This window comes from Osmerus mordax, chromosome 9 (genome assembly GCF_038355195.1).
Source record: "Osmerus mordax isolate fOsmMor3 chromosome 9, fOsmMor3.pri, whole genome shotgun sequence".
NCBI classification, from domain to species: domain Eukaryota; kingdom Metazoa; phylum Chordata; class Actinopteri; order Osmeriformes; family Osmeridae; genus Osmerus; species Osmerus mordax.
Window position 1 is genome coordinate 6,099,406 of NC_090058.1, and position 14,233 is coordinate 6,113,638.

Here is a 14,233-nt window from a genome sequence, read left to right on the forward strand (position 1 = left end):
ATCTCCTGAGGCACGGTAAGTGAGTTGATCGAGCACTTCTTCACACTGAATCATCTTCCTCCTAGTTGCGCCAGGAAGGGGTGTGAAACATTTAACTGGAAAGCCCTGGTTGACACAATCATTGTCAGTGCTTCAGTTGGTTGCTGGAATTTCACAAGTCCCTTCATGACTCACGAGGAAATCAGATCTACATTTAGATCTAGTCCTGTTTCTGCAAAACTGTTTCTGTCTTCCGGTATTTACATCAGGGTCTTCAAGTTTTATCAAAAGCTTGGAGTGAGATCACGAACGCACGGTGGCCGAGACTGTTTAAAACAGGGGAAAAGATACGGGCTGCTGGCAGGAATCTTCACTCCGTGTGCCTGCGCCTCGTCCATTAATGTATACAACGTTAGCAGGACAACTTGGTTGGCGTTGTTGCCTTCTCAGCGTGAGAAATAGCCTACAAGGTGTGGCGTGTGAGCGTATGAACTGGTTGAAATGCGTGTGTCTCACGGTCAATGGGGGTCAGATGGCTGAGCGGTTAGGGAATCGGGCTATTAATCAGAAGGTTGCGTTGGGGGGAATGTCCCTGTACTTAGTGTAAGTCGCTCTGGATAAGAGTGTCTGTTAAATGACTAACTGTCAATGCTTGAGGCTTGAGAACACAACTGTATTCAAAACAGGTCTCAACACGGCAGAAACCTTACCTCTGTATGTCCTAGGATAGGCCTAGCGGGACAAGTTAACCCTTATGTGAGAAACACAAGGTGGGCTTTAAAGCCCTGTGTGTTTCTTGACTATCTCCATGGCTCCTGAGTAACTTTCGGTGGTAACTTTCTATACCTTTGCAACGATCCTCCACAGCTAGGCCTACTTCCATAAAACTTGCTTTTGAATAGCCTTAGATCAGATTGAACAGTAAAAAGACACAGGCCTTGAGAGACTTGTCACAAGGATCAAGACACGTGTAGGATGCAGGGGTGTCTAGAATATTGAACCTGTTACCATGGAACTATTAATTGCTGTGATTGTGTGCTCTCCCATGTTTTGACCACAGTGGTGCGCCAGAGACTAACAAATAAACTATACAGATCACAACTTGATTTTTGATTTCTCCTATTTTCCCGATCGGGTTTAAGGACCATTGTCTAGCAACAACTGAATATGTGTAGTCATTTTGATTGAGGGAATATGTAATAATGAATGAATAATCGCGACTGGATCCAGCCAGAAGACTCTGGGCATGCTGTATGAACCATGCACTATGTCTGTCTGTGAGTGAAATGTATCCTCTCTTTATACCCTATTACAACAATATCAGATCTAGCCCTTCTTTCTCTCTGTTTTAACACAACCCAAACCTGCATGGATGTGTCCCCGTGGTTCATCATAGTCCCATTAAGTTCTACTAGTTTACTATCCGAGACAACATTTAACAATGTCAGCCAACATCAGCACATAGCCTGGTCCCCTTCAGCACAACCTCCATGCACTGGTGCCGCAGTCTAATTCCTGGATTAAGGTTAACGATGAACTCTAACCATACTGCTGTTATTAGGGTTGGCAAAGAACACGTGAAAAGAGGTTTTGTGGTGAGCCAGTCAGGCATTTTGGGGCCACAGGAGGGTATAAAATAAAAAGAGAGGGGGTTTACTGCATCTTCAGAGGGAACTTTGGGGTGTGGAGCTATTTGTAAATTCCACAATGTTTTTGAAGCACTTAAACTGGTGCCCAAGCTATGACATGGTGAAAGCTTGTGGGTGGTATTTTACGCTATAGATAGAATAGGACACACACATATAAGATTAACTACACTATATCATTCATTGTTAACTACAGAGGTTGAGCGTTGAATCCATCCTTGTGAACATACTGGTAGAGGGGTGGTAGTGTAGTAGAGATTGAAACAGTGTCTAAACCAGAATACAACTACTAATATTAATACTACTACTGTTAATACAAATAATTGTAATATACGGTAAATACAAATGCGTTAAAATGACATCCACTATGATTGAGAAGTAAGTAATACTCAATCATAGAACAGAACAAGACCAAAGCTCTTACATTTCTCACAATTTCCACCAGAGAGCAGAGTTTAGCTGCTCTTCGTAAAGGCTGACAAACAAGTCGTTTTCATAGTGGCACATATGTGTATATAAGGAGATTGCCAAGGTACTTCGTGCGAACATCAGATAACACTACACATTTTATATTATATTTGATTTAATAACTGAGCTGTATAAAGATATACAGCTTAAATATGTGTATACATATAATGTATTATACGAACATCTTATAAGCCTCTGGGCATAGTGAAACTATGTGTTCTGCATATCTCAGCCTCTTCAGTTGTATGTTTTATATCCATCATCACTGAAGCGTGCAGGCAGATCAGTTGTGATGTTCAGCACATTGCACAGGTCAATGGAGGAATTTCACATGTCTTATTTCTCATTGGTCGAGGAAGACACGCCAGGCCCAGGTGTGAGCAGGGGAATGCTGGCTGGTTCCCAACAGGTTTTATGAGGGGTGCAGGGGATGGGAGAGAAAGACAAAGAGAGAGAGCCATTATCCAGTGCTGCTTTCTGCAAAGGAGTTGGAGGGATATTCTGCTCCTCACACCTTCGACACTCTCTCGCACCTTACCTCTGTTTCATCTCCCTCTCCCTTTAGCACTCCCTCTCTCTTTCCCACCTCTTCTCTCACTCCCTTCCTCCTTCGCTTCTTTCCGTCTCTCGTTAACACGAAAAGTCAAAGCCAGATTTGGTTTTATCTCTGCAGGCCTCTGGGGCACTTAAGCAGAAGGAGGAAGAAGAAGGGAGGAGGAAGATAAATGAGGAGTGCTTTGCCTGTGCCTGGCAGAGGGGCAGGAGGAGAAGGCCTTTTGGCAGACGGAAGGATGTAGTCTCTCAGACAGATTTACTGCCCGTCCGCCAGTGGAGGTTTCTGTGGAATGCAGTGCTACAGTGAGCCAGGGGGGCATGTGTGGGTGAGCTGGGGGTGTTGGGGGGGGGGGGGGGGGGGAATACGCAGGACTAGTCGCTTTGTTTCCAGGTGCACTTTCTGTTAGGGTTTAAGGCCCTCCCTGGCCTCAGTCCGTGGTGGTGTGCTGTACTGCATTTTACAGCACAAGTGCCTGAGCTTCTTAATGCTGGCACACATGAGTTTGACCACATTCTGGTCCGGGATGATGTCAAACTGTGTGTGAGTGGAAAATGATTTAATTTCTTTAATCCGGTATGATTCCATACAGAGAGAAAAATGAGGCCTCACTCCCTCTCTCTGCACAATATATGTAACTGCTGTGAGTATCCTCTGAGCTTAGGATAAACATTGTACATGGGGTTACAGTTCCCAATGAGTTGCCCACATTTGTCCTCCATTTTAGTTTTTTGCAATGGAATATTACTCCCTTAACTGGTGTCTTCAAGATGCCTTCTCTCCTGTCTCAGAGTTGCTTGGAGCAAGCAGACCGCTGCAGGTTGTGTGGGATGACAATGTATGTAAGTAGGAACACAACTTCTGTATTCTCACTCTTTGCCTGTTTGACTAAAATATCCCTCTCGTGCCCTCCATTTCCTCCATCAGTTTCCATCACACATTGCCACTCTCTCATACTTCTGATTGGTGTCCCTTCTTCTACTTATACATTTGTTTCACCATTATTTTCTTCCTCCCGGGCCTGTCCTTCTACATCTCATCTCTGTGTTTCCACCAGCCTCATGCCTCCTTCGCTCTCTCCTTCAAGAGCAGAGGGATATTTATAGTTCTTTCTCCGACTACACAGTCGAGCAACCCTACAGACCTGTTGATGGAAATGCCCTATCTGTTGATTTCTAAAGAGCTTTCCCACCCCTGTACTTGTTCTCTTTTTGTCTCAAACTCACATACACACAGATGAACAGACACACACCCACAAAAATACCTGAGAGCACTGCCAACGATGCCATACCATGTGCAGGTGTCTGGGCATGTCTCGCTATGCTTCAAACAGCTTCAAAAGTTTCAAACAGATTTTATTTCCATGTATTTGCTGTCTTGAGCCACTTGCCCACCTGGTGTCATTTTCACACTAAGTTATACCATTACTGTAGCTTTCAGCCAACCTATCAAGTCAGGCATGATTAGAGCTAGGTCTACTGCCAGCTGTCTGAGCGGCTTGAATTTAGCCAGTTTAGAGGTAGGAAAGGCACTGGCTTAACTGTGGGGATCTCCACATTAGAGAGGATGTAAATGGCACAGCAGTTTACTCACCTTTGTCTCACTCAAGGTCAGGCATAAGTGGAGACATTTAACATCAAATAACGTTCATCCCACTCTTTATATCTCTCAGTCTGTCCCTCTCTCACACTTTTTCTTCCCACATGATCTCTCTTTTTCACTATTGTTTTCTGTCTCTTTTGCACTTACTGAGTTTAATGACGCTCTACTGCCAATTTAAAAATACACTCCACTAAAATGAAGGACTTGGTTTGTGATACTAAGGTGAGCAATAAAAGTGAAAACTGTTTTATTATCATGCCTCTTCTTCCTTCCTCTGCTTTTGACCTCGTGAACAAACCGGCCTTTGAATCCTAACAATTTCTAGCAACGTAAAACAAACACAACAGCATTATGAGTCTAGATGGCTCTTTTATAGATGATAGATATAGGCTTTCGTTTAACACACTGTCAGTGGTTAAGCTATAAGATAGGTTGGGTAATACTGGTTCTAAAACCAAACACCTGGTGCTGTGGGTTAATAAATAGCCAATAAACTGTGAGTGTTGTCAATGGTTGAGCAAGGGTTGAGCAAATGGTTTGTATATGTGAGCCCATGCTTTGTCTAGAGATAGGAACAGCACACACTGAAATGTATTATGTCTAATATTTAATTAGAGAAAAAAACACAAATGTTTTGGGACCATTTTTTTCCCCATTTTTGGGATCTTTCTCCCACTGGACCAGTTCCACTCTCAACTCAAGGTGCCGTGTGTTGATTGGACCAGACTGCCTGTCACATGCATGCTGTGCGCTCCAGCTACCCTTTGCCCTCTGTGAAGAATGAAGAATGTCTTTATAGCCTCACTCTGCGTCAACGTCATATAACTCAATGGCTGCATTCCATTCCTAAAAATGTCTCCTTCCCAAATACCCTTGTTTGTTACCAGAAGGATTCATTTGTTCATCCTCAGAGATCTGAGGTGTCCGAGGAGGATTCAAATACTATATCAGGTTATAAGTGATAACGGTGAGAAGACACAATATTGTCAACTTATTAACTGTGAGCTAGGTTCCACTTTGAGTTCTCCACCCGGTTGATACAATCAGAAATGTGATAGAAGGGGAAATAAGAGCCCATGAGAGGGACCAATGCATTGAAATGGAACCCGGCCCATGTCAAACATATTCAACACTCAGCATAAGGATGCTGTAAATTATATGGAGGTCATCACAGTACAATACATAAAAGCAGACAATGGATTGCCTTTAGTATCAAAACTATGTACGCCAAGAATTTATTGCTTTGCAAACTAATTTGTTATATAGGAAGAACAAACACACTACCTGTTTCATAATCATAAATGAGATAGAGAGAGAGAGAGAGAGAGAGAGAGAGAGATAGAGAGAGAGAGAGAGAGAGAGAGAGAGAGAGAGAGAGAGAGAGAGAGAGAGAGAGAGAAAGAGAGAGAGAAAGAGAAAGAGAAAGAGAGAGGCTTGGTTTGAGGAACAACTTGGCCTGGTTTACACTAGTGATTGGCCATGCAGCCAGTGGTCTGTCTCAGTCCAGCAGACGACGTTTAAATCACAAAAGGGACGAATTCTTCTGCTGCCGAGTCGTGTCCACTCAGGTAATCCAGAAGACTGAAAGTCTGCCACTCTCACATCACCATTGTCACTCATTGCTGATCTCACAATTATCAATTGTTGATAATATCATAATATTATGGTGAAGAGTTTTTTTTCAAACTGCATGTATTTTTTTCATAGGCTTTTATAATGTTAGGGGTTACAATAACCGGAAAATTCTAGGAACAGATTGTTATCCATGTCTCATACTCTTGGGTCTGAAATCTGTTACTACTAACCGGCTACATTTCCACAGGAGAGGCGGGCTGCTCCGCGAAGGGCGTTCTTTCTACGGACAGTCATACAAGGGGTGGGTCCTGCAGCGCTGAAGGAAAACCCACCTATTTCATTGTTAGGGACGCGGTGGAATGCGATGGTTTGATCCTGCAGTGCAGGGAGGGGAATAGGGAGAGAAAGAGAGAAAGAAGAACAGCGAAGCCAGTTCGGAAGAGAAAAAAATCCCCTGTCCCGCTGGTCAAGTCAAATGAGAGGAATCTTTGGAAGACTAGGCTACAAACCTTCAACAGGATCATCTTGTCGGCACCAACTTCGATACCAATCGTGTGAATTTTGGGGGATTACAGCGGATGTTTCTCGTGGAACGGTAGGCTAAGTGAATATAGTCATTTGTTTAGAGCAGGTTTTGGGTTAAGTTAACGGTTATATTCCGGTGATTTCCTGAGTTCGTCACACGAGCTGTCTGCTCTGCATAAACTCCGAACTGCGGCAAGTTTTACCCCTCCTCCCCGCTCTTGCTTCACTGCCGCAGCCAAAACGAAGCCTGCTGGTAACACCGGACTGCGGCTAAAAGCCAGGTGTCGAGAATGTCGCAGAAATAATTGAAATTTGGAAGATGTCTATTTCTTTATTGAACCTGTGAACATGTGGTTCATTACCGCAGCTACTGTTGAATGGACACATTTTGATTTCACGAGGCATAGAACTATTTCTGTGCACGTCAGCAAACGCAGTAGGCTACCTTGGAAGTTTTAGACTGGCTCGATGGAGTCATTTTATTCCTAAAATAATTTTCAGAAGGTCGATGCAAAAAATGTGACGGTAGCTTAAACAGTGTAGCTATCTGATTGTATCTGCATGTCTCTCTAGCTTTACTTACAAGGGAGACGCTCAGCTTCGCTCTTCGGACGTGTGGCTAGCGAATTCGACAGGAAAAGAGATGTTTTCCTCGAGAACAATGTAGCATAGGCTACTTTCTACCGGTTCCAGGCGCGCAGGATCTCCTCGATGTTCACTCCCACGGTTGGGCCGATTCTGTTTTTGAGTAGTCTAATATAGATTTCTCGTTTTTATGGTACTCTTTGGTAGTGTTGGTATTCAAACATACTTTTTGTCAGGCTACATATATAGGCCATCCAAGTTGTTGCGGATAGGTGTTCTACCTGGTTACTAAATGCGATGTTGACAGCCATGATGGGAAATTGCCTTCGATTTCACCTGTCGAGAGTTATTTGAACGTGCTAATAGATTAACATCAAGGTATTCTCAAACAGTTGTTTTGGTTTAGAGGCGTATTCAGGTGTGCGTGCATTTTTGTTGTTGTTGCAAAGGCAGCCTCTGTACACTTACATAGTGTGTGTCTGTGTACGGTATGTTAATGAAAGTGGTGAGAGTAAGCAGCTCTCTTTCCACCCTTGGTTCGTCAGCATCAGCAGCAGTGGAATAGTGATCTGCCAGGTGGAGCCCTTAACAGAGAAGGCGGAAGGGAAACTAGAGGGGGAACCTGCCTTGACCTGTTCCAGACATGAAGGCAAATCACTGATGGCTTTCCAGTAAGTCCCAGAGCCAGCCAGCTACCAGCTAGATCCACAGCTTCTGCCTCAATCCCTGCTTCTGGTTTAGGGAATGCAAGTAGCTGCAAGTCCTGTTGGCTGGGCAAGCAGACGGTCACAGCTGTGTGTGTGTGTGTGTGTGTAGTTCATAGTGAGTGGCTAGGTATCTATTATCTACATTACTCGATATACTGGTCCAAACACACATTCACACACAGTGCAGACAAACTAAGTCCGGCCAGTTGTCAATGCATAGCCATATGAACCTTACTCAGCCTGGGTATGAGATGCTTGGATCTACACCCCCCCCCCCCCCCACACACACACACACACGCGTTCCCCAGAGGCCCTTAGCTGCTTGACTCAGCTCCATTATACAGGAGAGCTGGTGAACTTTGGTACCTTCAAAGGGTTCTCTCTCTGACCGAGAGTGAAAGCAGAAATGGACAGAGTGAGTGTGTGCCTAAGTGTCGCCCATGCCAAGCAACCCCCCCCCTGCCCCCCCCCCCTGCACAGTACACACACCCCTTTCCTTCCTTCTTTTATGACCTGACGTTCTCATGATTGGTTTTCCACCCTGATGGCAGCCGTGCGACCAAAAGGCATCTGGTGCGTTCTGGAAAAGCCAAAGCCTGATCATTATGGGTGTCCAATAAGTGTAATTATCAGACTAACCATCAGACCTGCGGATTACACTGTGGCTAAATCACTAGTCTGTGGATTAAATTGAAAACGGCGGTTTTCTGCCTGGGCTGCTCAGACCACTGGGCACGTCAGAAGGAAACTGGCAGTGCCTGGGTATCAGAGCCGGCATGGTCGACACATCTGCAGCATTTACTTATAGACACGCTATGGTCAGAGCCGGAATGTCCATCACTGCATATTGAGCCTAGTTTAATAGACATAAAAGTAGCTGCTGGATAGAATGACATGGTGTTGATGTGTGAATGTTATTCTTAGGCAGACACTTCTGTGTTGTAGTCTCGTTTCTCCTGAGCCCGTTTGCCTGGGATAGAAGCAACCTTGACCATGCAGAGGGGACGAGGTTTCAGATTTATAAAAAGTCTCTCCCTGAAATAGCCCCATCTGAGATGAATCATACCGTTGTGAGATGGGTTTGTCAGCCAAGCCTAGAGAAGCGCACACACACACACATTGTGGTAATGTAATAATGGCTGCCGTACCCTGGACAGAGGCTGTGTGTTGACGCTATGCAGGCCAGCTGGACTCTGCTGCATGGACGCCGGCAAAGGGAGTGGATTCATGCCACTGGTAGTCTTATTTGGGTGTTGTCTATGTGCTTTTGTATTTGAATGTGTTCTGAGGATGTTGTGTTTGTCTTTAAGGGGGTGGATATAGGTGTTTGGGACAGTGTTTGCGTGGGTATTTGTGTGTGTCGTAACAGGGTTATAAAACCCCTCCCTTAAGACTGCTAGCTCCTCAGACTGGCCCTGCCTGTTTGGCCTGGCCTTCAGGCTGTGTTTATTGGTGTTTTTTCCTCCAATGCTGCCTGTGTACTCAAAGACCCTGGGAAATGCCCCTGTCCCCTTTTCCTGCCTGGGCCCTGCCCTGGGCTGGCCTGGCCTAGCAGCCCTTTATCACAAGAGGGTGGAACAGACCAAGGGGGTGAGAGGACTGGGCCCTATGATTTGAGCTGGAGGGCAAACCACTTGTTATTGCTGCACACACAGAGAGGCCAGAGTGCGATGGCTTGGAGCTAGATGCATGTACAAACACCTACTCCCACACACCAATCTGTCATCAGGTACTAGAGAGGGAGAGTGTCAGGCTGTCAGCAAGAAGCCATGTTCACACAGCTGTTAGGGCCCTTGTTAGCTGACAGCTTTCTCCTGATCTGCTGTCACTCGTCAATCTTACTTAAACACGCCATAGTCACTACTCTAGTAGTGCCATGTACACTGTTACTAGTTTTTGTTACACTGTAAGGCTGCTAATGTGAGGCTACAAATGTTTTTTAAATCAAGCTGGACATCATGCTAACTCCATCCCACCCAACCAGAAAAACAGTCTAATCAGTGGATCATGTGGATCATGTGTCTCCTGTATCCAACTGTGTAGGTGGCTGCGAATAAAACAGCATCGTCACCCCAACCCTTCACGTCTCCGTAATCTGAGAATAATCCTGCCGGTCACAATAGAGCAGCACTCACGGCGTGGTACAGGGTTAATCTGAGTCTCGTCAGCACCAACCTGCTGCATGCATGGGTGGCCTTCACTGAGTGGCTCTCTGTGTGTGTGTGTGTGTGTGTGTGTGTGTGTGTGTGTGTGTGCGCGCTCGCACCCACCCACGTGTGTGCCTGCGTGTGTGCCTATACAAAAGCCACAAGCCAATAGGGAAGCAGTGTCTAGTTTGTTGACTGCACACCCTTTTGTATGGTGTGTACATTCGCTGTCTTGGTGTGTGGTCCATATGATGGCCTTCCGTGTGTGTGTGTTGTGACCACGATCAAACCTCTTTGTTGGAGACCAAACGGTGTGAAAGGAACGGGATGCTCATTACCGTCTGGTGGGCCTTGCCTTGGCCCACCTCCCCATCACCCCGCAGGCGTGATTGAGGCCCGGCCATGAAGCAGGTGATTGTGGGGAGGCGAGCGCGGGCCTCTTTGTGCGGTGCCGTGGGCGCTCACTCCGCCGAGGTCCGCTGTGAGGGCGCACGTGTTACCGTGACTCCCCTGACTTCCATCCCCTGTACCAGTGACATCACCGTGTTGTGATGGCCCCCCCCCCCCCCCCCCCCCCCCAGGTCTGTGTTTCTCACGCCGCTTGGCGCAGCAGGGCTGGTCCCGGACCAGTGCTGTGGTGGGATTTAACGGATGTGGATATGTTAGGAGGCTGATCCCTGGTCAGTGCTTCTACTCTTGAAGGCACAGAGGGTTGCTGTGTGTTGCCAGATGTTGTGAGTTCATCTTCCTGGATCAGGGATTGGCTCTTAAACGTTATCAGGCTCCCACAGGCACACCTAATGCCTTAGAAGGAAATCACCGTCAAGAAGTTCATACCAGCCCAGCCTGGACTAGCATAGCCCTTCTCAGCCAGTTCTAACCTAGCCCTTCCCTTGATAGCTTAGCCTAGCCCTTCTCCTACCAGCCCAGCCTAGTTTAGCCCTTCTTCAAATCTGGCCTAGCTTAGCCAAGGTCTGGCCTCTCAGCTTGCATGTAAACCATAAGAAGGAACGGAAGGAATTTAGAAAAGCTAGAATGTTTGAGGCAGAAAAAGTGCCTGATCATCTGGTCTTCATTTGGGATGTTCAACAGACCAGCATTTACTTATCATTGACACACACACATACATTGTCACACACATACACAAACAGAGTTCATGTTGTCCATACTGTTGATGTGACAACAGCGTGTCATCATTCTTGTGGTTTTGTTTCATGATGAGTGGCACATGTTTTAACTGCTGTCTCCCTCAGAACACGCGGGCATTCCTGCTTCCACTCAGGATGGCTGAGTTTGTAACGTTGAGTCAACTTGTGACAAGGATAACCATATCTACCCAATTCCTTCTTTCCTTCCCTCCGGTTCTTTTTCTCTGTCATTCTCTCTTTCTGTCTTTTTAGCTCTCTCTCTCTTTCTCTCTCTTTCTCTCTTGCTCTCCCTCTGTATCTCTGGCACTCATTAAAAAGGGAACCAAAGAGGAAGGGCATTGAGGAGGCAGAGTGCTGAACTGGGGGGGGGGGACATGAGGGATAAAGGGAGGGACAGGAAAGTTTAACGGGGCAGAGAAAAGTTGAAAGACATGTCTTGTAAATTCCTCTGCCACATTTCTTTTGTGTGTTCTTGAATCTTCTGGACAGGCCAATATTTCCAACACGGCTCCCACTGATTCTTATCTGTGCTCTCATTCTCTCTTTCTCTCACTGCTCTCTCAATCATTCTCTCTTTCTCCTCACTGCTCTCTCAATCATTCTCTCTTTCTCCTCACTGCTCTCTCAATCATTCTCTCTTTCTCCTCACTGCTCTCTCAATCACTCTCTCTCTCTCTGTCTCTCTCTCCCTCTCTGTCTCTCTCTCTCCTAGGAGCCCCCACCTCCTCCCCCATCCTGGTCCGGGGGTATTTTTGGAAGTTAATGAAAAGAGAAATCTGAACCGCTTGCCCTTAAAAGGCACGTCTGGGTCAGTTGGGTGGAAACTTGTTATTAATGTCCTTAACATTGTGTGAGTGTTGAGCACAGGGGTTGAGAAGAGCACAGGAATGCTGCAGGTTGGTGGGCTGGGGGGTCATCTGCGGACAGGGGTTGTCTTCTTGGGCTGATGGGGGGAATTTTTGGCATATTTCAGCCATTCCAGGGTGGCTCAAGGTGAATTCTTCCTGTGGAGAAGAAGCAAATGAGTGAGACTGACGGGGAGATAGAGTAGCTTGCCAACATCATGCTCTATTTCACAACATCTATTCCCAACCTGGGACCTTGTGATTTCAGGAAGGGCATTTTTATTTATTTTTTTACTCGACTTGTTTATGATGAAATTGAACTACTTGCTTTGTACATTCTTTCAAACCACATATCTCTTTATCATCCAACAAAGGTGTAGCTTGACCAGTGGATTTCCCCCCCTGTAGAAGTGTGCTTTTGAAGGCACAGGCACCACTCGAATCTGTGCTCTTTATACTTGGAATTGTACTATAAAAAGTCTCTTTCAACTCTGCTTTCATGGTATTTTAGGAAGACAAACGTTCTCAAGCTTCTCTTTTTCAGCGCTGGCAGGATTTATGATGTTTGGTCTCTTATTTTCTGTTGCCTTTCCTGTCGAGGCGCTTTGGACTGTTTGGTGCCTTGTGGTTGGCAAGGGGCCGCTTCTGTCCTGCCAGGGCCCCAGGAAGGCCGGGTTCATCCTTGGGGCTCGAGTTGGCGCTCAGCCCCCGACAAAACTGCTGTTTCTGGGGGAGTCAACAGGCTGTCAGTGTGTGGGTGTTTGACAGGGGTGACTTTGCCAGAAGGGGCCTGTTCTCTAGCTCTCGCTTTCTCTCTCACGTTTGTTCTTGCTTTTTCTCCTTTTATATTACCCTTTTCTTTTTTTTGTTTCTTACGTTCTTTCATAGCTACCAGTAATATGTTATTTTCCATGCTTAACTAGTTCCTTGTCTGTTAAATATGAATGTTCAGATGGAACCTGCAGAGGAAGGAGAAGGGAAGGAGAAAGAAAGAGAGGGAGAGGGAAGGATGGGGAGAGTGCACACCAGGCGTCAAACTGCAGGCTACTTGTAAAACATGACCTATGGAGGGATCAGGAGCTGTGATTAGTGCAGCTTGCCAGTTGCCATCTGGCCCACGGAATAGAACACAGAGGAGAGGAGATAAGGAAAGGAGATGCAAAAGGAGCGATGCAGGGAATGAACGAAGAAGGGGTGACAAGGGCTGAAATCCATAGAAACAGGGAGGAAGAGGGAGCGTACGAGCTCAGAGGAGAGACGAGCACACGAGCCGAGAGGAAGAAACGGTGTAGAAGAGAACAGGAGTGGGAGGCTGCGTGTGAACACTGGACAGATCAAATAGAGGAAACACACAGTGGAGAGGAGAGGGGAGGGAATCCAAGCTCCGAGGAGAGGAAGAAACGCTGGGGAAGAGAGCAGGAGGGCTGCTGCATGTGAATGAGCCCTGGCAGGGTGATGATGTCACTAGGCATGTGTGATAAGAGCCCTGGCCTCCATCCAACCATGGGGTCCGGGGGCGGGCTTATCACTCTCGGCGACTTGCGTTACCGTAGTTACCAAACAGCCTTGCGTGGGACACGGATATCTCTCTCTCACACACACTCTTTTTTTCTCTCTCTCGCTCTGGCTCTCTCGCTCTCTGAGTAAAATGGCAACTAAATTACATATTAGGTCGAGCTCCTCCACCCCCTGCAGCTGATGGATGGTGAGGGGGAAAACGAGTGGGAGGAAAAGGAGAGGGGTGGGGAGAGAAGAATGAAGGATGAGCAAACACCTGTATCAACATCTGTGGACTGGCCTTCATAAATCTGCTTTTTCGGTCTGCATTTTGCAGGCCAGACACCATGGCGTTTGTGTGTCTGTGTGCGTGCTAGTATGTGTTTTTGTGCGTTTAGATCTGTTTGAACATGGGGGAAGGCAGGGTGACTTGTACTGTTGACTGGACAGGCGAGTGACTGGGAAGTTAAGGGTTAACTCTGTGTTGTTAGAGGGATCCTATTGCTCTACTACACACACACACACACACACACACACACAGCTCCCTCCCTTCCTTGTGCTAAGCCTAGGATCCAAAAGGCGGCTCTCAAAATAAAATTCCTGCTGCAGATTATTTTTCTTGTGATCAGAAAATATACATGTTCCCAGAGAGAGGAATGCCCGGGCGCCATGGCAACCAAGGCTTCCTTTCCCTGTACTCTCCCCTCTTCCCCGAGACTCTGCCCTGAGACTCTACAACGAGGCTCTGCTCTGTTGTGGAGCTGTGTTCAGCTCCAGTGTTGCTGCCTCCAGACACTGACTGACAGACTATTTTTACTCTGCTCCTCTAGTTGTTACTCTGGAGAAGCTTCATCCATCAGTCACCCCGCCGAGCCACAGGCCTGGGTTTCCTTCTCTTCCTCCGTGTCGTCCTCTCATCTCTCTGTCCTCCTCCTCACTGAGGCCAGACGTCCGTA

The 14,233-nt window shown here is 46.6% G+C and overlaps 1 protein-coding gene across 2 annotated transcripts in view; it reads left to right on the forward strand.

Annotated features, from left to right (window-relative positions):
* The first annotated feature begins 6,214 nt into the window (after positions 1–6,214).
* Positions 6,215–14,233, forward strand: part of luzp1 (leucine zipper protein 1) — a 42,254-nt gene continuing 34,235 nt past the window's right edge. For both annotated transcript variants that reach the window (XR_010877401.1, XM_067243096.1), the window contains exon 1: positions 6,215–6,418. The gene's annotated coding sequence lies outside the window, so the exon portion shown is untranslated. The remainder of the gene's footprint in view (positions 6,419–14,233) is intronic.